Source organism: Oncorhynchus masou, chromosome 9 (assembly GCF_036934945.1).
Source record: "Oncorhynchus masou masou isolate Uvic2021 chromosome 9, UVic_Omas_1.1, whole genome shotgun sequence".
Lineage (NCBI taxonomy): Eukaryota > Metazoa > Chordata > Actinopteri > Salmoniformes > Salmonidae > Oncorhynchus > Oncorhynchus masou.
This window is the reverse complement of record NC_088220.1, coordinates 84,612,700-84,634,649: the sequence shown is the minus strand read 5'-3', so window position 1 is coordinate 84,634,649 and position 21,950 is coordinate 84,612,700. Positions and strand designations below refer to the sequence as shown.

At 48.7% G+C, this 21,950-nt stretch overlaps 1 pseudogene; it reads right to left on the bottom strand.

Moving 5' to 3' along the window:
• Positions 1–8,567: 8,567 nt before the first annotated feature.
• Positions 8,568–21,950, bottom strand: part of LOC135545116 (basic proline-rich protein-like) — a 53,369-nt pseudogene continuing 39,986 nt past the window's right edge.

The window sequence follows — 21,950 nt, the reverse complement described above, 5'->3', positions numbered from 1 at the left end:
TTCTGGGAAGGCTTTCCACTAGATGTTGGAACATTGCTGCTATAACAGCCTCCACTCTTCTGGAAGGCTTTCCACTAGATGTTGGAACATTGCTGCTATAACAGCCTCCACTCTTCTGGGAAGGCTTTCCACTAGATGTTGGAACATTGCTGCTATAACAGCCTCCACTCCTCTGGGAAGGCTTTCCACTAGATGTTGGAACATTGCTACAAAAACAGCCTCCACTCTTCTGGGAAGGCTTTCCACTAGATGTTGGAACATTGCTGCTAAAACAGCCTCCACTCTTCTGGGAAGGCTTTCCACTAGATGTTGGAACATTGCTGCTATAACAGCCTCCACTCTTCTGGGAAGGCTTTCCACTAGATGTTGGAACATTGCTGCTAAAACAGCCTCCACTCTTCTGGGAAGGCTTTCCACTAGATGTTGGAACATTGCTGCTATAACAACCTCCACTCTTCTGGGAAGGCTTTCCACTAGATGTTGGAACATTGCTGCTATAACAACCTCCACTCTTCTGGAAGGCTTTCCACTAGATGTTGGAACATTGCTGCTATAACAGCCTCCACTCTTCTGGGAAGGCTTTCCACTAGATGTTGGAACATTGCTGCTATAACAGCCTCCACTCTTCTGGGAAGGCTTTCCACTAGATGTTGGAACATTGCTGCTATAACAGCCTCCACTCTTCTGGGAAGGCTTTCCACTAGATGTTGGAACATTGCTGCTATAACAGCCTCCACTCTTCTGGGAAGGCTTTCCACTAGATGTTGGAACATTGCTGCTATAACAGCCTCCACTCTTCTGGGAAGGCTTTCCACTAGATGTAGGAACATTGCTGCTATAACAGCCTCCACTCCTCTGGGAAGGCTTTCCACTAGATGTTGGAACATTGCTGCTATAACAGCCTCCACTCTTCTGGGAAGGCTTTCCACTAGATGTTGGAACATTGCTGCTATAACAGCCTCCACTCTTCGGGGGAAGACTTTCCACTAGATGTAGGAACATTGCTGCTATAACAGCCTCCACTCTTCTGGGAAGGCTTTCCACGAGATGTTGGAACATTGCTGCTATAACAGCCTCCACTCTTCTGGGAAGGCTTTCCACTAGATGTTGGAACATTGCTGCTATAACAGCCTCCACTCTTCTGGGAAGGCTTTCCACTAGATGTTGGAACATTGCTGCTATAACAGCCTCCACTCCTCTGGGAAGGCTTTCCACTAGATGTTGGAACATTGCTACAAAAACAGCCTCCACTCTTCTGGGAAGGCTTTCCACTAGATGTTGGAACATTGCTGCTAAAACAGCCTCCACTCTTCTGGGAAGGCTTTCCACTAGATGTTGGAACATTGCTGCTATAACAGCCTCCACTCTTCTGGGAAGGCTTTCCACTAGATGTTGGAACATTGCTGCTATAACAGCCTCCACTCTTCTGGGAAGGCTTTCCACTAGATGTTGGAACATTGCTGCTATAACAGCCTCCACTCCTCTGGGAAGGCTTTCCACTAGATGTTGGAACATTGCTACAAAAACAGCCTCCACTCTTCTGGGAAGGCTTTCCACTAGATGTTGGAACATTGCTGCTAAAACAGCCTCCACTCTTCTGGGAAGGCTTTCCACTAGATGTTGGAACATTGCTGCTATAACAACCTCCACTCTTCTGGGAAGGCTTTCCACTAGATGTTGGAACATTGCTGCTATAACAGCCTCCACTCTTCTGGGAAGGCTTTCCACTAGATGTTGGAACATTGCTGCTATAACAGCCTCCACTCTTCTGGGAAGGCTTTCCACTAGATGTTGGAACATTGCTGCTATAACAGCCTCCACTCCTCTGGGAAGGCTTTCCACTAGATGTTGGAACATTGCTACAAAAACAGCCTCCACTCTTCTGGGAAGGCTTTCCACTAGATGTTGGAACATTGCTGCTAAAACAGCCTCCACTCTTCTGGGAAGGCTTTCCACTAGATGTTGGAACATTGCTGCTATAACAGCCTCCACTCTTCTGGGAAGGCTTTCCACTAGATGTTGGAACATTGCTGCTAAAACAGCCTCCACTCTTCTGGGAAGGCTTTCCACTAGATGTTGGAACATTGCTGCTATAACAACCTCCACTCTTCTGGGAAGGCTTTCCACTAGATGTTGGAACATTGCTGCTATAACAACCTCCACTCTTCTGGGAAGGCTTTCCACTAGATGTTGGAACATTGCTGCTATAACAGCCTCCACTCTTCTGGGAAGGCTTTCCACTAGATGTTGGAACATTGCTGCTATAACAGCCTCCACTCTTCTGGGAAGGCTTTCCACTAGATGTTGGAACATTGCTGCTATAACAGCCTCCACTCTTCTGGGAAGGAATTCCACTAGATGTTGGAACACTGCTGCTATAACAACCTCCACTCTTCTGGGAAGGCTTTCCACTAGATGTTGGAACATTGCTGCTATAACAGCCTCCACTCTTCTGGGAAGGCTTTCCACTAGATGTTGGAACATTGCTGCTATAACAGCCTCCACTCTTCTGGGAAGGCTTTCCACTAGATGTTGGAACATTGCTGCTATAACAGCCTCCACTCTTCTGGGAAGGCTTTCCACTAGATGTTGGAACATTGCTGCTATAACAGCCTCCACTCCTCTGGGAAGGCTTTCCACTAGATGTTGGAACATTGCTACAAAAACAGCCTCCACTCTTCTGGGAAGGCTTTCCACTAGATGTTGGAACATTGCTGCTAAAACAGCCTCCACTCTTCTGGGAAGGCTTTCCACTAGATGTTGGAACATTGCTGCTATAACAGCCTCCACTCTTCTGGGAAGGCTTTCCACTAGATGTTGGAACATTGCTGCTATAACAGCCTCCACTCTTCTGGGAAGGCTTTCCACTAGATGTTGGAACATTGCTGCTATAACAGCCTCCACTCCTCTGGGAAGGCTTTCCACTAGATGTTGGAACATTGCTACAAAAACAGCCTCCACTCTTCTGGGAAGGCTTTCCACTAGATGTTGGAACATTGCTGCTAAAACAGCCTCCACTCTTCTGGGAAGGCTTTCCACTAGATGTTGGAACATTGCTGCTATAACAACCTCCACTCTTCTGGGAAGGCTTTCCACTAGATGTTGGAACATTGCTGCTATAACAGCCTCCACTCTTCTGGGAAGGCTTTCCACTAGATGTTGGAACATTGCTGCTATAACAGCCTCCCACTCTTCTGGGAAGGCTTTCCACTAGATGTTGGAACATTGCTGCTATAACAGCCTCCACTCCTCTGGGAAGGCTTTCCACTAGATGTTGGAACATTGCTACAAAAACAGCCTCCACTCTTCTGGGAAGGCTTTCCACTAGATGTTGGAACATTGCTGCTAAAACAGCCTCCACTCTTCTGGGAAGGCTTTCCACTAGATGTTGGAACATTGCTGCTATAACAGCCTCCACTCTTCTGGGAAGGCTTTCCACTAGATGTTGGAACATTGCTGCTAAAACAGCCTCCACTCTTCTGGGAAGGCTTTCCACTAGATGTTGGAACATTGCTGCTATAACAACCTCCACTCTTCTGGGAAGGCTTTCCACTAGATGTTGGAACATTGCTGCTATAACAACCTCCACTCTTCTGGGAAGGCTTTCCACTAGATGTTGGAACATTGCTGCTATAACAGCCTCCACTCTTCTGGGAAGGCTTTCCACTAGATGTTGGAACATTGCTGCTATAACAGCCTCCACTCTTCTGGGAAGGCTTTCCACTAGATGTTGGAACATTGCTGCTATAACAGCCTCCACTCTTCTGGGAAGGCTTTCCACTAGATGTTGGAACATTGCTGCTATAACAGCCTCCACTCTTCTGGGAAGGCTTTCCACTAGATGTTGGAACATTGCTGCTATAACAGCCTCCACTCTTCTGGGAAGGCTTTCCACTAGATGTAGGAACATTGCTGCTATAACAGCCTCCACTCCTCTGGGAAGGCTTTCCACTAGATGTTGGAACATTGCTGCTATAACAGCCTCCACTCTTCTGGGAAGGCTTTCCACTAGATGTTGGAACATTGCTGCTATAACAGCCTCCACTCTTCGGGGAAGACTTTCCACTAGATGTAGGAACATTGCTGCTATAACAGCCTCCACTCTTCTGGGAAGGCTTTCCACGAGATGTTGGAACATTGCTGCTATAACAGCCTCCACTCTTCTGGGAAGGCTTTCCACTAGATGTTGGAACATTGCTGCTATAACAGCCTCCACTCTTCTGGGAAGGCTTTCCACTAGATGTTGGAACATTGCTGCTATAACAGCCTCCACTCCTCTGGGAAGGCTTTCCACTAGATGTTGGAACATTGCTACAAAAACAGCCTCCACTCTTCTGGGAAGGCTTTCCACTAGATGTTGGAACATTGCTGCTAAAACAGCCTCCACTCTTCTGGGAAGGCTTTCCACTAGATGTTGGAACATTGCTGCTATAACAGCCTCCACTCTACTGGGAAGGCTTTCCACTAGATGTTGGAACATTGCTGCTATAACAGCCTCCACTCTTCTGGGAAGGCTTTCCACTAGATGTTGGAACATTGCTGCTATAACAGCCTCCACTCCTCTGGGAAGGCTTTCCACTAGATGTTGGAACATTGCTACAAAAACAGCCTCCACTCTTCTGGGAAGGCTTTCCACTAGATGTTGGAACATTGCTGCTAAAACAGCCTCCACTCTTCTGGGAAGGCTTTCCACTAGATGTTGGAACATTGCTGCTATAACAACCTCCACTCTTCTGGGAAGGCTTTCCACTAGATGTTGGAACATTGCTGCTATAACAGCCTCCACTCTTCTGGGAAGGCTTTCCACTAGATGTTGGAACATTGCTGCTATAACAGCCTCCACTCTTCTGGGAAGGCTTTCCACTAGATGTTGGAACATTGCTGCTATAACAGCCTCCACTCCTCTGGGAAGGCTTTCCACTAGATGTTGGAACATTGCTACAAAAACAGCCTCCACTCTTCTGGGAAGGCTTTCCACTAGATGTTGGAACATTGCTGCTAAAACAGCCTCCACTCTTCTGGGAAGGCTTTCCACTAGATGTTGGAACATTGCTGCTATAACAGCCTCCACTCTTCTGGGAAGGCTTTCCACTAGATGTTGGAACATTGCTGCTAAAACAGCCTCCACTCTTCTGGGAAGGCTTTCCACTAGATGTTGGAACATTGCTGCTATAACAACCTCCACTCTTCTGGGAAGGCTTTCCACTAGATGTTGGAACATTGCTGCTATAACAACCTCCACTCTTCTGGGAAGGCTTTCCACTAGATGTTGGAACATTGCTGCTATAACAGCCTCCACTCTTCTGGGAAGGCTTTCCACTAGATGTTGGAACATTGCTGCTATAACAGCCTCCACTCTTCTGGGAAGGCTTTCCACTAGATGTTGGAACATTGCTGCTATAACAGCCTCCACTCTTCTGGGAAGGAATTCCACTAGATGTTGGAACACTGCTGCTATAACAACCTCCACTCTTCTGGGAAGGCTTTCCACTAGATGTTGGAACATTGCTGCTATAACAGCCTCCACTCTTCTGGGAAGGCTTTCCACTAGATGTTGGAACATTGCTGCTATAACAGCCTCCACTCTTCTGGGAAGGCTTTCCACTAGATGTTGGAACATTGCTGCTATAACAGCCTCCACTCTTCTGGGAAGGCTTTCCACTAGATGTTGGAACATTGCTGCAGGGACTTGCTTCCATTCAGACACAAGAGCATTAGTGAGGTCAGGCTGATGTGGCTCGCAGTCGGCACTACAATTCTACAAGGATCTAGGATCATGTCTCCCTTGTGAACTTGTGCGTCTTTCCACTTCGCGGCTGAGCCCCTAGATGTTGTTGCTCCTAGACGTTTCCAATTCTCAACAACAGCACTAAGCAGTTGACCGGGGCAGCTCTAGCAGGGCAGAAATTTGATAAACTGACTTGTTGGAAAGGTGGCATCCTATGACGATGACACGTTGAAAGTCACTGAACTCTTCAGTAATGGCCATTCTACTGCCAATGTTTTCCCTAAGGAGATTGCGTGGCTGTGTGCTCGATTTTATACACCCGTCCGCAAAGGTTGTGGCCGAAATAGCCGAACCCATACATTTGAAGGGGTGTCCACATACATTTGTAACCATAGTGTAGATGTTGAGCCAAAGATGTCCCGGGCCTGTATTCATAAAAATACAGAGTAGGAGAGCTGGTCCAGGATCAGATTCCCCCCTGTCCATGCATTCTTATTCATTGTGTTCTAAAATTCTATTCTGATCAGAGATCAGCACTCTGAGACGTTTCATGAATACGGACCCAGACCCACAACCATCCATTCAAAAAACACCGGGCTTATTAAAACCTATTCAGATGCTCTCCTGAATTACAGCTGAAATCCCATAATGGACCTTACATCGTCAGAAATCCGCATGTATCCGCCACACCTACAAGACACCTGTCTGATAACGTCTGTCCATCTCTACAGACACCATCATACCGTAGCTCTACCGGTTCAAATCACAGCTAGTTTCAGCTGTCACCAGAGTGGAGGAAGAGAGATGATGGATGGACATTTCCACCAATAAGATCTGAGTTGTCCCCCCTCCCCCCCCCCCGCATACACACTTTAATCCGGTTACTAACACAAGGGTGTGATTATTGTTCAAGGAAATGTTGTTTTAAGGAGTGTGCCCCTTCCAAGCACTCTGATAATCTCCCTTCTAGAAATGGTCAAAGACTCCAGCCACCCTAGTCATAGACTGTTCTCTCTGCTACCGCGCCAAATCTAGGATCCAAGAGGCTTCTAAACAGATTACAACCCCACGCACTCTGTTGCTGCTACTCTCTGTTGTTATCATCTATGCATAGTCACTTTAAGAACTCTATCTACATGTACATATTACCTCAACAAAACCGGTACCTCCTCACATTGACTCTGTACTGGTGCAATGGTCTCACTATTGTTATTTTACTTCTGCTCTTTAATTATTTGTTACTTTTATTTCTTATTCTTTTTTTTATAGTGTATATTTTTTTTTTTAACTGCATTGTTGGTTAAGGCCATGTAAGTAAGCATTTCACTCTAATGTCTACACCAGTTGTATTCGGCACATGTGACAAATACAATTTAATATGATTTGATTCTCTCCACTATCCGATCTTCTACAAGAAGTGACCAACAGACTCTGTCTATAGCACTCTGTCCTATTCATCTCTTTCTCTAGCCCCGTTTACACCTGGTTCTGACATGTGTCGGATTTAACAAAGCAGTGCTGATTCAATAATGGCTGCTTCTGACGCGCCTCGCAGGGTTTGATGATGTACAACCCACATCCTCATCATCACCTCTGCACCTCCGGCCGGACCCTGTTCAAATTGGCCACTCTGGAGGAGGGAGAAGGGACTGTGGAGTGTGTGTGTGTGTGTGTGTGTGTGTGTGTGTGTGTGTGTGTGTGTGTGTGTGTGTGTGTGTGTGTGTGTGTGTGTGTGTGTGTGTGTGTGTGTGTGTGTGTGTGTGTGTGTGTGTGATGGCCTGAGATAAATATGATTAGTGTTTGGTGGTTATGGAGCTGGGGCAACAACAGATCAATACTCTGTGCCTAGAAACAACGGATCAATACTCTGTGCATAAAGACAACAGATCAATACTCTGTGTCTAGAGACAACAGATTGATACTCTGTGTATAGAGATAATAGATCAATACTCTGTGTCTAGAGACAACAGATCAATACTCTGTGTCTGGAGACAACAAATTGATACTCTGTGTATAGAGACATTAGATCAATACTCTGTGTATAGAGACAACAGATCAATACTCTGTGTCTAGAGACAACAGATTGATACTCTGTGTATAGAGATAATAGATCAATACTCTGTGTCTAGAGACAACAGATCAATACTCTGTGTCTGGAGACAACAGATTGATACTCTGTGTATAGAGACAATAGATCAATACTCTGTGTCTGGAGACAACAAATTGATACTCTGTGTATAGAGACATTAGATCAATACTCTGTGTATAGAGACAACAGATCGATACTCTGTGTCTGGAGACAACAGATTGATACTCTGTGTATAGAGACAACAGATTGATACTCTGTGTATAGAGACAATAGATCAATACTCTGTGTCTGGAGACAACAGATTGATACTCTGTGTCTGGAGACAACAGATTGATACTCTGTGTCTGGAGACAACAGATTGATACTCTGTGTATAGAGACAATAGATCAATACTCTGTGTCTGGAGACAACAGATTGATACTCTGTGTATAGAGACAACAGATTGATACTCTGTGTCTGGAGACAACAGATTGATACTCTGTGTATAGAGACAATAGATCAATACTCTGTGTCTGGAGACAACAGATTGATACTCTGTGTATAGAGACAACAGATTGATACTCTGTGTATAGAGACAATAGATCAATACTCTGTGTCTGGAGACAACAGATTGATACTCTGTGTATAGAGACAACAGATTGATACTCTGTGTATAGAGACAATAGATCAATACTCTGTGTCTGGAGACAACAGATTGATACTCTGTGTATAGAGACAACAGATTGATACTCTGTGTATAGAGACAATAGATCAATACTCTGTGTCTGGAGACAACAGATTGATACTCTGTGTCTGGAGGAGCTGATCGTGGACTTCAGGAGACGCCCCCATCCACCTCGACGGGACCGCAGAGAAGGTGTAAAATTCCTCGGCGTACACATCACTGACAATCTGAAGTGGTCCACCCACACATAGACAGTGTTGTGAAGAAGACGCAACAACCTCAAGAGGCTGAGGAAATTCGGCTTAGCCCCTAAGACCCTTGCAAACTTTTGCAGGTGAACCAATGAGAGCATCGTGTTGGGCTGTAACACCCGCCTGGTACGGCAACTGCACCGCCTGCAACAAGGCACCGCCACAATGCATCACCGGGGGCATACTGCCTGCCTTCCCTCCAGGACACCTACAGCACCCGAGCCACAGCCTGTTCACAGCTCCAACATCCAGAAGGCGAGGTCAGTACAGGTGCATCATAGCTGGGAACTAAACACTGAAAAACAGCTTCTATCTCAAGGACATCAGACTGTTAAATGCTGGCCTCTGCCCAGTACCCTGCCCTGAACTTAAAATCAAATCAAATTTTATTTGTCACATACACATGGTTAGCAGATGTTAATGCGAGTGTAGCGAAATGCTTGTGCTTCTAGTTCCGACAATGCAGTAATAACCAACAAGTAATCTAACTAACAATTCCTAAACTACTGTCTTATACACAGTGTGAGGGGATAAAGAATATGTACATAAGGATATATGAATGAGTGATGGTACAGAGCAGCATAGACAAGATACAGTAGATGGTATCGAGTACAGTATATACATATGAGATGAGTATGTAAACAAAGTGGCATAGTTAAAGTGGCTAGTGATACATGTATTACATAAGGATGCAGTCGATGATATAGAGTACAGTATATACGTATGCATATGAGATGAATAATGTAGGGTAAGTAACATTATATAAGGTAGCATTGTTTAAAGTGGCTAGTGATATATTACATCATTTCCCATCAATTCCCATTATTAAAGTGGCTGGAGTTGAGTCAGTGTCAGTGTGTTGGCAGCAGCCACTCAATGTTAGTGGTGGCTGTTTAACAGTCTGATGGCCTTGAGATAGAAGCTGTTTTTCAGTCTCTCGGTCCCAGCTTTGATGCACCTGTACTGACCTCGCCTCTGGATGATAGCGGGGTGAACAGGCAGTGGCTTGGGTGGTTGATGTCCTTGATGATCTTTATGGCCTTCCTGTAACATCGGGTGGTGTAGGTGTCCTGGAGGGCAGGTAGTTTGCCCCCGGTGATGCGTTGTGCAGACCTCACTACCCTCTGGAGAGCCTTACGGTTGTGGGCGGAGCAGTTGCCGTACCAGGCGGTGATACAGCCCGCCAGGATGCTCTCGATTGTGCATCTGTAGAAGTTTGTGAGTGCTTTTGGTGACAAGCCGAATTTCTTCAGCCTCCTGAGGTTGAAGAGGCGCTGCTGCGCCTTCTTCACGATGCTGTCTGTGTGAGTGGACCAATTCAGTTTGTCTGTGATGTGTATGCCGAGGAACTTAAAACTTGCTACTCTCTCCACTACTGTTCCATCGATGTGGATAGGGGTGTTCCCTCTGCTGTTTCCTGAAGTCCACAATCATCTCCTTAGTTTTGTTGACGTTGAGTGTGAGGTTATTTTCCTGACACCACACTCCGAGGGCCCCTCACCTCCTCCCTGTAGGCCGTTTCGTCGTTGTTGGTAATCAAGCCTACCACTGTTGTGTCGTCCGCAAACTTGATGATTGAGTTGGAGGCGTGCGTGGCCACGCAGTCGTGGGTGAACAGGGAGTACAGGAGAGGGCTCAGAACGCACCCTTGTGGGGCCCCAGTGTTGAGGATCAGCGGGGAGGAGATGTTGTTACCTACCCTCACCACCTGGGGGCGGCCCTTCAGGAAGTCCAGTACCCAGTTGCACAGGGCGGGGTCGAGACCCAGGGTCTCGAGCTTGATGACGAGCTTGGAGGGTACTATGGTGTTGAATGCCGAGTTGTAGTCGATGAACAGCATTCTCACATAGGTATTCCTCTTGTCCAGATGGGTTAGGGCAGTGTGCAGTGTGGTTGAGATTGCATCGTCTGTGGACCTATTTGAGCGGTAAGCAAATTGGAGTGGGTCTAGGGTGTCAGGTAGGGTGGAGGTGATATGGTCCTTGACTAGTCTCTCAAAGCACTTCATGATGACGGAAGTGAGTGCTACGGGGCGGTAGTCGTTTAGCTCAGTTACCTTAGCTTTCTTGGGAACAGGAACAGTGGTGGCCCTCTTGAAGCATGTGGGAACAGCAGACTGGTATAGGGATTGATTGAATAAGTCCGTAAACACACCAGCCAGCTGGTCTGCGCATCCTCTGAGGGCGCGGCTGGGGATGCTGTCTGGGCCTGCAGCCTTGCGAGGGTTAACACGTTTAAATGTTTTACTCACCTCGGCTGCAGTGAAGGAGAGACCGCATTTTTCTGTTGTAGGCAGTGTCAGTGGCACCGTATTGTCCTCAAAGCGGGCAATAAAAGTTATTTAGTCTGCCTGGGAGCAAGACATCCTGGTCCGTGACTGGGCTGAATTTCTTCTTGTAGTCCGTGATTGACTGTAGACACTTTCAGTTTCACGCGAATGCTGCCATCAATCCAAGGTTTCTGGGTAGGGAATGTTTTAATCGTTGCTATGGGAACGACATCTTCAACGCAAGTTCTAATGTACTCGCACATCGAATCAGCGTATTCGTCAATGTCGTTATTTGACGCAATACGAAACATGTCCCAGTCCACGTGGTGGAAGCAGTCTTGGAGTGTGGAGTCAGCTTGGTCGGACCAGCGTTGGACAGACCTCAGCGTGGGCAGGTATCAGCAAAATGGAGTCGTGGTCAGCTTTTCCAAAAGGGGGGCGGGGCAGGGCCTTATATGCGTTGCGGAAGTTAGAGTAACAGTGATCCAAGGTTTTTCCGCCCCTGGTTGCGCAATCGATATGCTGAAAATTTTTTCCGATTAGCCTTGTTAAAATCCCCAACAACAATGAGTGCAGCCTCCGGATAAATGGTTTCCAGTTTGCAAAGAGTTAAATAAAGTTCGTTCAGAGCCATCGATGTGTCTGCTTGGGGGGGATATATACGGCTGTGATTATAATCGAAGAGAATTCTCTTGGTAGATAATGCGGTCTATATTTGATTGTGAGGAATTCTAAATCAGGTGAACAGAAGGATTTGAGTTCCTGTATGTTTCTTTCATCGCACCATGCCTCGTTAGCCATAAGGCATACAACCCCACCCCTCTTCTTACCAGAAAGGTGTTTGTTTCTGTCGGCGCAATGCGTGGAGAAACCTGTTGGCTGCACCGCTTCGGATAGCGTCTCTCCAGTGAGCCATGTTTCCGTGAAGCACAGAACGTTACAGTCTCTGATGTCCCTCTGGAATGCTACCCTTGCTCGGATTTCATCAACCTTGTTGTCAAGAGACTGGACATTGGCAAGAAGAATGCTAGGAAGTGGGGCACGATGTGCCCGTCTCCGTAGGTCTGACCAGAATACCGCCACGTTTCCCTCTTTTTCGGAGTCGTTTTTTGGGTCGCTGCATGCGATCCATTCCGTTGTCCTGTTTGTAAGGCAGAACACAGGATCCGCGTCGCGAAAAACATATTCTTGGTCGTACTGATGGTGAGTTGACGCTGATCTTATATACAGTAGTTCTTCTCGACTGTATGTAATGAAACCTAAGATGACCTGGGGTACTAATGTAAGAAATAACACGTAAAAAAACAAAAAACTGCATAGTTTCCTAGGAACGCGAAGCGAGGCGGCCATCTCTGTCGGCGCCGGACAGAGGCGTCTACCATCCGGATACTCAACCCTGCACTTTAGAGGCTGCTGCCTTATATACATAGACATGGAATCACTGGTCACTATAATAATGTAACACTGGTCCCTTTAATAATGGAACACTGGTCACTTTAATAATGGAACACTGGTCACTTTAATAATGGAACACTGGCCACTTTAATAATGGAACACTGGTCACTTTAATAATGGAACACTGGTCACTTTAATAAAGGAACACTGGTCACTATAATAATGTAACACTGGTCCCTTTAATAATGGAACACTGGTCACTTTAATAATGGAACACTGGTCCCTTTAATAATGGAACACTGGTCACTATAATAATGGAACACTGGCCCCTTTAATAATGGAACACTGGTCACTATAATAATGGAACACTGGTCACTTTAATAATGGAACACTGGTCACTTTAATAATGGAACACTAGTCACTCTAATAATGGAACACTGGTCACTCTAATAATGGAACACTGATATTCAGAGAAAACACTCTACCTAGTTGTATTTAATGTAGAGAAACCACTCTACCTAGATGTATATCATGTAGAGAAACCACTATTCCTAGTTGTACATAATGTAGAGAAACAGAGACCACAGATCAACTCTACCTAGTTGTATATAATGTAGAGAAACCACTCTTCCTAGTTGTATATCATGTATTGAAATGTTGTTTGTTTGTCTGTATTCTGTCTCTAAATGTTGTCTATCACTAGCAGCACCATATCACCAGGTAACATTCTGACTGTTGTCTAGCAGCACCATATCACCAGGTAACATTCTGAGTATGTTGTCTATCACTAGCAGCACCATATCACCAGGTAACATTCTGACTGTGTTGTCTATCAGCACCATATCACCAGGTAACAATCTGAGTATGTTGTCTAGCAGCACCATATCACCAGGTAACATTCTGACTGTGTTGTCTATCAGCACCATATCACCAGGTAACAATCTGAGTATGTTGTCTAGCAGCACCATATCACCAGGTAACATTCTGACTGTGTTGTCTATCAGCACCATATCACCAGGTAACAATCTGAGTATGTTGTCTAGCAGCACCATATCACCAATTAACAATCTGAGTATGTTGTCTATCAGCACCATATCACCAATTAACAATCTGAGTATGTTGTCTAGCAGCACCATATCACCAGGTAACATTCTGAGTGTGTTGTCTAGCAGCACCATATCACCAGGTAACATTCTGAGTATGTTGTCTAGCAGCACCATATCACCAGGTAACATTCTGAGTATGTTGTCTAGCAGCACCATATCACCAGGTAACATTCTGAGTATGTTGTCTAGCAGCACCATATCACCAGGTAACATTCTGAGTCTGTGTAAATGTACTTAGCGAATAAATGTGATTTTGATTAGCTACTGCATCATCTGTTTCCAATGTTTAAATAATAGGTTGAATGACAGACATCTGTTTAATAGAAGTACATGATTGTTTTCAGTCACTATATGGGGATCTTGTTTTCTGCAAACAATGCCTGCACTAATATTCAATTTGTTTCTATTGGCTTAGACTAGAGGTTTAAAGGAAAACAGATGGACAGACAGGGGTATTACAGAGAAAGGCACTAAGCAATGACAATTCAGTATTTCACACTAATGCCAAGAAATGAATTATCTCTTTGGGGAGGTTGGGGGATTGAGGGATGGAGAGTGGCAGGCAGGGAGAGACTGAGGGATAGAGAGAGGAGGTAGGCAGGCAGGGAGGGACTGAGGAATGGAGAGAGGCAGGCAGGGAGAATGTGAGGGATAGAGAGAGGGGAGGGAGGCAGGAGGGAGGCGGGGAGGGATGGAGGAGAGGGAGGTAGGCAGGAGGGAGGGACTGAGGAATGGAGAGAGGGAGGTAGGCAGGCAGGAGGGACTGAGGAATGGAGAGAGGGAGGTAGGCAGGGAGGGACTGAGGAATGGAGAGAGGGAGGTAGGCAGGCAGGGAGGGACTGAGGAATGGAGAGGGAGCAGGCAGGCAGGCAGGCAGGGAGGGACTGAGGAATGGAGAGAGGCAGGCAGGGAGAATGTGAGGGATAGAGAGAGGGAGGTAGGCAGGCAGGGAGGGACTGAGGAATGGAGAGAGGGAGGTAGGCAGGCAGGGAGGGACTGAGGGATGGAGAGAGGGAGGTAGGCAGGCAGGGAGGGACTGAGGAATGGAGAGAGGGAGGTAGGCAGGCAGGGAGGGACTGAGGAATGGAGAGAGGGAGGTAGGCAGGCAGGGAGGGACTGAGGAATGGAGAGAGGCAGGCAGGGAGAATGTGAGGGATAGAGAGAGGGAGGTAGGCAGGCAGGGAGGGACTGAGGGATGGAGAGAGGGAGGTAGGCAGGCAGGGAGGGACTGAGGGATGGAGAGAGGCAGGCAGGGAGGGACTGAGGGATGTAGTGAGGCAGACAGGGAGAGACTGAGGGACAGAGAGAGAGGCAGGCAGGGAGAGACTGAGGGATAGAGAGAGGGAGGTAGGCAGGCAGGGAGGGACTGAGGGATAGAGAGAGGCAGGCAGTGAGAGACTGAGGGATAGAGAGAGTCAGGCAGTGAGAGACTGAGGGATAGAGAGAGTCAGGCAGTGAGAGACTGAGGGATAGAGAGAGTCAGGCAGTGAGAGACTGAGGGATGGAGAGAGTAGGCAGTGAGAGACTGTGGGATAGAGGAGGGGGTACTGAGGGACTGAGGGTTGGAGAGAGGCAGGCAGGGAGAGACTGAGGGATAGAGAGAGTCAGGCAGTGAGAGACTGAGGGATAGAGAGAGTCAGGCAGGGAGGGACTGAGGGATGGAGAGAAGCATGTAGGGGGAGAATGAGGGATAGAGAAAGGGAGGTAGGCAGGCAGAGAGAGAGACTGACGGATGGAGAGAGGCAGGCAGGCAGAGCCTGAGGGATGGAGAGAGGCAGGCAGGGAGAGACTGAGGGATGGAGAGAGGGATGTAGGGGGAGAATGAGGGACAGAGAAAGGGAGGTAGGCAGGCAGGGAGAAACTGATGCATGGAGAGAGGCAGGCAGGGAGAGACTGATGGATGGAGAGAGGCAGGCAGGGAGGGACTGAGGGATGGAGAGAGGGAGGTAGGCAGGCAGGGACGGACTGAGAGTGCTTGAGTGTGTGTGCATATGAGAGAAAGAGAGAGAGCATGACAGAGCGAGAGAGAGAGAGCATGATAGATGGAGAGGGAGGTGGTCTGATAGAGGGAGAGAGAGAGAGCATGATAGATGGAGAGAGTGGGGGTCTGAGAGGGAGAGAGTGGGGGTCTGATAGAGGGAGAGAGTGGGGGTCTGAGAGGGAGAGAGTGGGGGTCTGATAGAGGGAGAGAGTGGGGGTCTGATAGAGGGGAGAGAGTGGGGGTCTGAGAGGGAGAGAGTGGGGGTCTGATAGAGGAGAGAGTGGGGGTCTGATAGAGGGAGAGAGTGGGGGTCTGAGAGGGAGAGAGTGGGGGTCTGATAGGGAGGAGAGAGTGGGGTCTGATAGAGGGAGAGAGAGTGGGGGTCTGAGAGGAGAGAGAGTGGGGGTCTGATAGAGGGAGAGAGTGGGGGTCTGATAAAGGGAGAGAGTGGGGGTCTGATAGGAGGGAGAGAGTGGGGGGTCTGATAGAGGGAGAGAGTGGGGGTCTGATAGAGGGAGAGAGTGGGGGGTATGATAGAGGGAGAGAGTGGGGGTATGATAGAGGGGAGAGAGTGGGGGTATGATAGAGGGAGAGAGTGGGGGTCTGAGAGGGAGAGAGTGGGGTATGATAGAGGGGAGAGAGTGGGGGTATGATAGAGGGAGAGAGTGGGGGTATGATAGAGGGAGAGAGTGGGGTCTGAGAGGGAGAGAGTGGGGGTCTGATAGAGGGAGAGAGTGGGGGTCTGATAGAGGAGAGAGTGGGGTCTGATAGAGGGAGAGAGTGGGGGTCTGATAGAGGGAGAGAGTGGGGGTCTGATAGAGGGAGAGAGTGGGGGGTCTGATAGAGGGAGAGAGTGGGGGTCTGATAGAGGGGAGAGAGTGGGGGTATGATAGAGGAGAGAGTGGGGGTATGATAGAGGGAGAGAGTGGGGGTATGATAGAGGGAGAGAGTGGGGGTCTGAGAGGGAGAGAGTGGGGGGTCTGATAGAGGGAGAGAGTAGGGGGTATGATAGAGGGAGAGAGTGGGGGTCTGATAGAGGGGAGAGAGGTGGTCTGATAGAGGGAGAGAGTGGGGGGTCTGATAGAGGGAGAGAGTGGGGGTCTGATAGAGGGAGAGAGTGGGGGTCTGATAGAGGGAGAGAGAGTGGGGGTATGATAGAGGAGAGAGTGGGGGGGTATGATAGAGAGGGAGAGAGTGGGGGTATGATAGAGGGAGAGAGTGGGGGTCTGAGAGGGAGAGAGTGGGGTCTGATAGAGGGAGAGAGTGGGGGTATGATAGAGGGAGAGAGTGGGGTCTGAGAGGGGAGAGAGTGGGGGGTCTGATAGAGGGAGAGAGTGGGGGTATGATAGAGGCAGAGAGTGGGGGTCTGATAGAGGGAGAGAGTGGGGGTCTGAGAGGGAGAGAGTGGGGGTATGATAGAGGGAGAGAGTGGGGGTATGATAGAGGGAGAGAGTGGGGGTCTGAGAGTGAGAGAGTGGGGGTCTGAGAGTGAGAGAGTGGGGGTCTGTTCCATTATTTGTGTGCCAGTGGAAAAAAGGGAGAGAGATAAGGGAGAGAGATAAGGGAGAGAGATAAGGGAGAGAGATAAGGGAGAGAGATAAGGGAGAGAGATAAGGGAGAGAGATAAGGGGATGGATGTGTTGCCTCCTCCAGACTGACCCTAATAGGGTAATGTCCTGACCTCATTACACTACCAGCTAATGAAGAGGAGCGAGAGGAGGGAATGGAGAGGACAGTCAGTGAGTGAGTGAGTGAGTGAGTGAGTGAGTGAGTGAGTGAGTGAGTGAGTGACATTTTGGGGTTTGAAGACACAGAGTTACATAATTGTAGAAAATCATCCTCATCGGCGTCTTCATTGTCACCTTCGTCTCTATAGTGTCTACAGACACACCATCTCACCATCTCTCCCTCGTAGATCTTCCTCCTGCTGAGTCCTTCTCTCCACCTGTTGCCCTCTTCACAACAGTACAGTCAGCTAAGGCACATAACACAGAGATGAGATGGAGAGAAAGGAGAGAGGAGACACAGATAAAAAGAGAGAGAGAGAGAGAGAGAGACAGGCTGACAAAACATGGAGAGTGGAATGTTTACAGTGTTTATTTCACTTGCTTTGGCAATGTAAACATGTTTCCCGTGTCAGTAAAGCCCGTACATTGAGAGATGTGTTTTGTGAGGTGATGAAGAGGTCTCCCAGGACTCCTGTAGGTTGGCTTAACGACAGTACATATTCACTGGGATGGAGCGCTATCTATCTGGCCAACTGAACTCCATCGCAGTTTTTACACCACAAGTCACTACCCCTGGAGTTAACAGGAGAACCAGGGCAGGGAGAAGAGGGGCGAGGGGAACCAGAGCAGAGAGAAGAGGGGGTGGGGGTACCAGGGCAGAGAGAGGAGGGGGTGGGGGGAACCAGGGCAGAGAGGAGGGGCGAGGGGAACCAGGGCAGAGAGAAGAGGGGTGGGGGAACCAGGGCAGAGAGAGGAGGGGGAACCAGGGCAGAGAGAGAGGAGGGGTGGGGGAACCAGGGCAGAGAGAAGAGGGGGTGGGGAGAACCAAGGCAGAGAGAGGAGGGGGCGAGGGGAACCAGGGCAGAGAGAAGAGGGGGCGAGGGGAACCAGGGCAGGGAGAGGAGGCGAGGGGAACCAGGGCAGAGAAAAGAGGCGTTGGGGGAACCAGGGCAGAGAGAGGAGGGGAAACAGGGCAGAGAGGGGAGGGGTGGGGAACCAGGGCAGAGAGAGGAGGGGTGGGGAGAACCAGGGCAGAGAGAGGGGAGGGGCGAGGGGAACCAGGGTTGAAAAGAGGGGGCGAGGGGATCCAGGGCAGGAGAGGAGGGGGTGAGGGGAACTAGGGCAGAGAGAAGAGGGGGTGGGGGGAACCAGGACAGAGAGGAGGGGGAGGGGGGAACCAGGGCAGAGAGAGGAGGAGGCGGGGGGGACCAGGGCAGAGAGAGGAGGGCGAGGGAACCAGGGCAGAGAGAAGAGGGGGCGAGGGGAACCAGGGCAGAGAGAAGAGGGGCGGGAACCAGGGCAGAGAGAAGAGGGGCGAGGGGAACCAGTGCAGGGAGAGTCGGGGGCGAGGGAACCAGGGCAGAGAGAGAAGAGGGGGCGAGGGGAACCAGTGAAGGGAGAGGAGGGCGAGGGGAACCAGTGAAGGGAGAGGGAGGGGGCGAGGGGAACCAGTGAAGGGGAGAGGAGGGGCGAGGGGAACCAGGGCAGAGAGAGGAGGAGGGTGGGGGGGAACCAGGGCAGAGAGAAGAGGGGTGGGGGCAACCAGGGCAGAGAGAGAGGAGGGGTGGGGGCAACCAGGGCAGAGAGAGAGGGGTGGGGGGGAACCAGGGAAGAGAGAGGAGGGGGGGGGGGGAACCAGGGCAGAGAGAGGAGGGGGCGGGGGAACCAGTGCAGAGAGAGGATGGGGTGGGGGAACCCGGGGCAGGGGAGAGGAGGGGGTGGGGAACCAGGGAAGGGCTAGGAGGGGTTGGGGAACCAGGGCAGAGAGAGGAGGGGTTGGTGAGACCCGGGGCAGGGGAGAGGAAGGGGTGGGGGGAACCAGGGCAGGGAGAGGAGGGGGTGGGGTGGGGGAACCAGGGGCAGGGATGTGACGGGGTGGGTGGTGGCTGAATGAAAGTGACACAGTGAGCGACAGACTGGGGTTTTCCCACTTTTGTTATTGGCATTATTAAAGAGGAAGTTTTCAGAGGAGGTTTTTGGTCAGAGGAGATTATTGGGCAGAGGAGATTATTGGTCAGAAGAGATTATTGGGCAGAGGAGGTTATTGGTCAGAGGAGGTTATTGGTCAGAGGGGTTATTGGTCAGAGGAGGGTTATTGGTCAGAGGTTATTGGTCAGAGGAGGTTATTGGTCAGAGGAGGTTATTGGTCAGAGGAGGTTATTGGTCAGAGGAGGTTATTGGTCAGAGGAGGTTATTGGTCAGAGGAGGTTATTGGTCAGAGGAGGTTATTGGTCAGAGGAGGTTATTGGTCAGGAGGTTATTGGTCAGAGGAGGTTATTGGTCAGAGGAGGTTATTGGTCAGAGGAGGTTATTGGTCAGAGGGAGGTTATTGGTCAGAGGAGGTTATTGGTCAGAGGAGGTTTTTGGTCAGAGGAGGTTATTGGGCAGAGGAGATTATTGGGCAGAGGAGATTATTGGTCAGAAGAGATTATTGGTCAGAAGAGATTATTGGGCAGAGGAGGTTATTGGTCAGAGGAGGTTATTGGTCAGAGGAGGTTATTGGTCAGAGGTTATTGGTCAGAGGAGGTTATTGGTCAGAGGAGGTTGTTGGTCAGAGGAGGTTGTTGGTCAGAGGAGGTTGTTGGTCAGAGGAGGTTATTGGTCAGAGGAGGTTATTGGTCAGAGGAGGTTATTGGTCAGAGGAGGTTATTGGTCAGAGGAGGTTATTGGTCAGAGGAGGTTATTGGTCAGAGGAGGTTATTGGTCAGAGGAGGTTATTGGTCAGAGGAGGTTATTGGTCAGAGGAGGTTATTGGTCAGAGGAGGTTATTGGTCAGAGGAGGTTATTGGTCAGAGGAGGTTATTGGTCAGAGGAGGTTATTGGTCAGAGGAGGTTATTGGTCAGAGGAGGTTATTGGTCAGAGGAGGTTATTGGTCAGAGGAGGTTATTGGTCAGAGGAGGTTTTTGGTCAGAGGAGGTTATTGGGCAGAGGAGATTATTGGGCAGAGGAGATTATTGGTCAGAAGAGATTATTGGTCAGAAGAGATTATTGGGCAGAGGAGGTTATTGGTCAGGAGGTTATTGGTCAGAGGAGGTTATTGGTCAGAGGTTATTGGTCAGAGGAGGTTATTGGTCAGAGGAGGTTGTTGGTCAGAGGAGGTTGTTGGTCAGAGGAGGTTGTTGGTCAGAGGAGGTTATTGGTCAGAGGAGGTTATTGGGCAGAGGAGGTTATTGGTCAGAGGAGGTTATTGGTCAGAGGAGGTTGTTGGTCAGAGGAGGTTATTGGTCAGAGGAGGTTATTGGTCAGAGGAGGTTGTTGGTCAGAGGAGGTTATTGGTCAGAGGAGGTTATTGGGCAGAGGAGGTTATTGGTCAGAGGAGGTTATTGGTCATGTGTTACAGTGAAGGGGCACAGGCCATAGTAGAAGGGACTCCATTCAGATGGCTGATAGAAGGGAATCCATTCAGAGGGTAACAGGATGCCCCTAGGCGCTGGGGACAGGGGGTGGCAGACGCCGGGGAGGAGGAGGAGGAGGGGGTATTCAAACTATCAATGAAACAGAATTACAGATTATTCTGTTCTCATTCACTGGATGCTCTTTCTGTTTTCATAGGAAGGGAATTGAGGAGTTGGACTGACTCTAAAGACCTGTTGGTTGTCCATCACACAGGAAAGAGGAGGATGAACTGGGTATAGTTACAGCTGGGGCGTATATAATTACCAGTGGGCTCTCTCTTACAGGACGCTTCATGAGAGAGGAAGGAGGGGAAGGGGGAGTGTGTGTGTGTTTGTGTGTGTGTGTGTGTGTTTGTGTGTGTGTGTGTGTGTGTGTGTGTGTGTGTGTGTGTGTGTGTGTGTGTTTGTGTGTGTGTGTTTGTGTCTGTGTGTTTGTGTGTGTGTGTGTGTTTGTGTGTGTGTGTGTGTGTGTGTGTGTGTGCGTGTGTTTTGTGTGTGTGTGTTTGTGTGTGTGTGTGTGTGTTTTGTGTTTGTGTGTGTGTGTCTGCATACATCCTAGCCTGTGAAGCGTAAATTCTCTCTCTCTCTGAATTCAATTCAAAGGGTTTTATTGTCATGGGACACACATGTTAACATTGCCAAAGCAAGTGAAGTAGATAATAAACAAAAGTGAAATAAACAATAAAAACTAAACAGTAAACATTACACTCACAACATTTTCAAAGGAATAGAATAGAGTCCTTTTAAATGTAATATTATATATATACAATGTTTTGATGATGTGTAAATAGTTTAAGAAGAAATGGGAAATTAAATAAGCATACATATGGGTTGTATTTACAATGGTGTTTGTTCTTCACTGGTTGCCCTTTTCTTGTGGCAACGGGTCACAAATCAGAGTTCCTCTGTGGAGATGGGAGAACCTTCCAGAAGGACAACCATCTCTGCAGCACTCCATCAATCAGGCTTTTTTTTGTGCCACCCTGTGGGACTCCCAATCACATCCAGATGTGATACAGCCTGGATTCAAACCAGGGACTGTAGTGACACCTCTTGCACTGAGATGCAGTGCCTTAGACCACTGTGCCACTTGGGAGCAAAGGCCTTAGGAAAGAAATGTGTGTGTGTGTTTCTTTTTTTCAAATTTTATCCGCTTGTTGTTGTTTGCGGATGTTATATGGTTGTAGGTCTTCCCTTCACATCTCCATCAATTTATACGCCCGTTTGGATGAGTCTGCTGTCGGTCTAGATGGTGTAGTTTAGGATGACAGCTCGGTATGCTGACATTGCATTGACCACACTAAGGGAGAGTATGCTGACATTGCATTGACCACACTAAGGGAG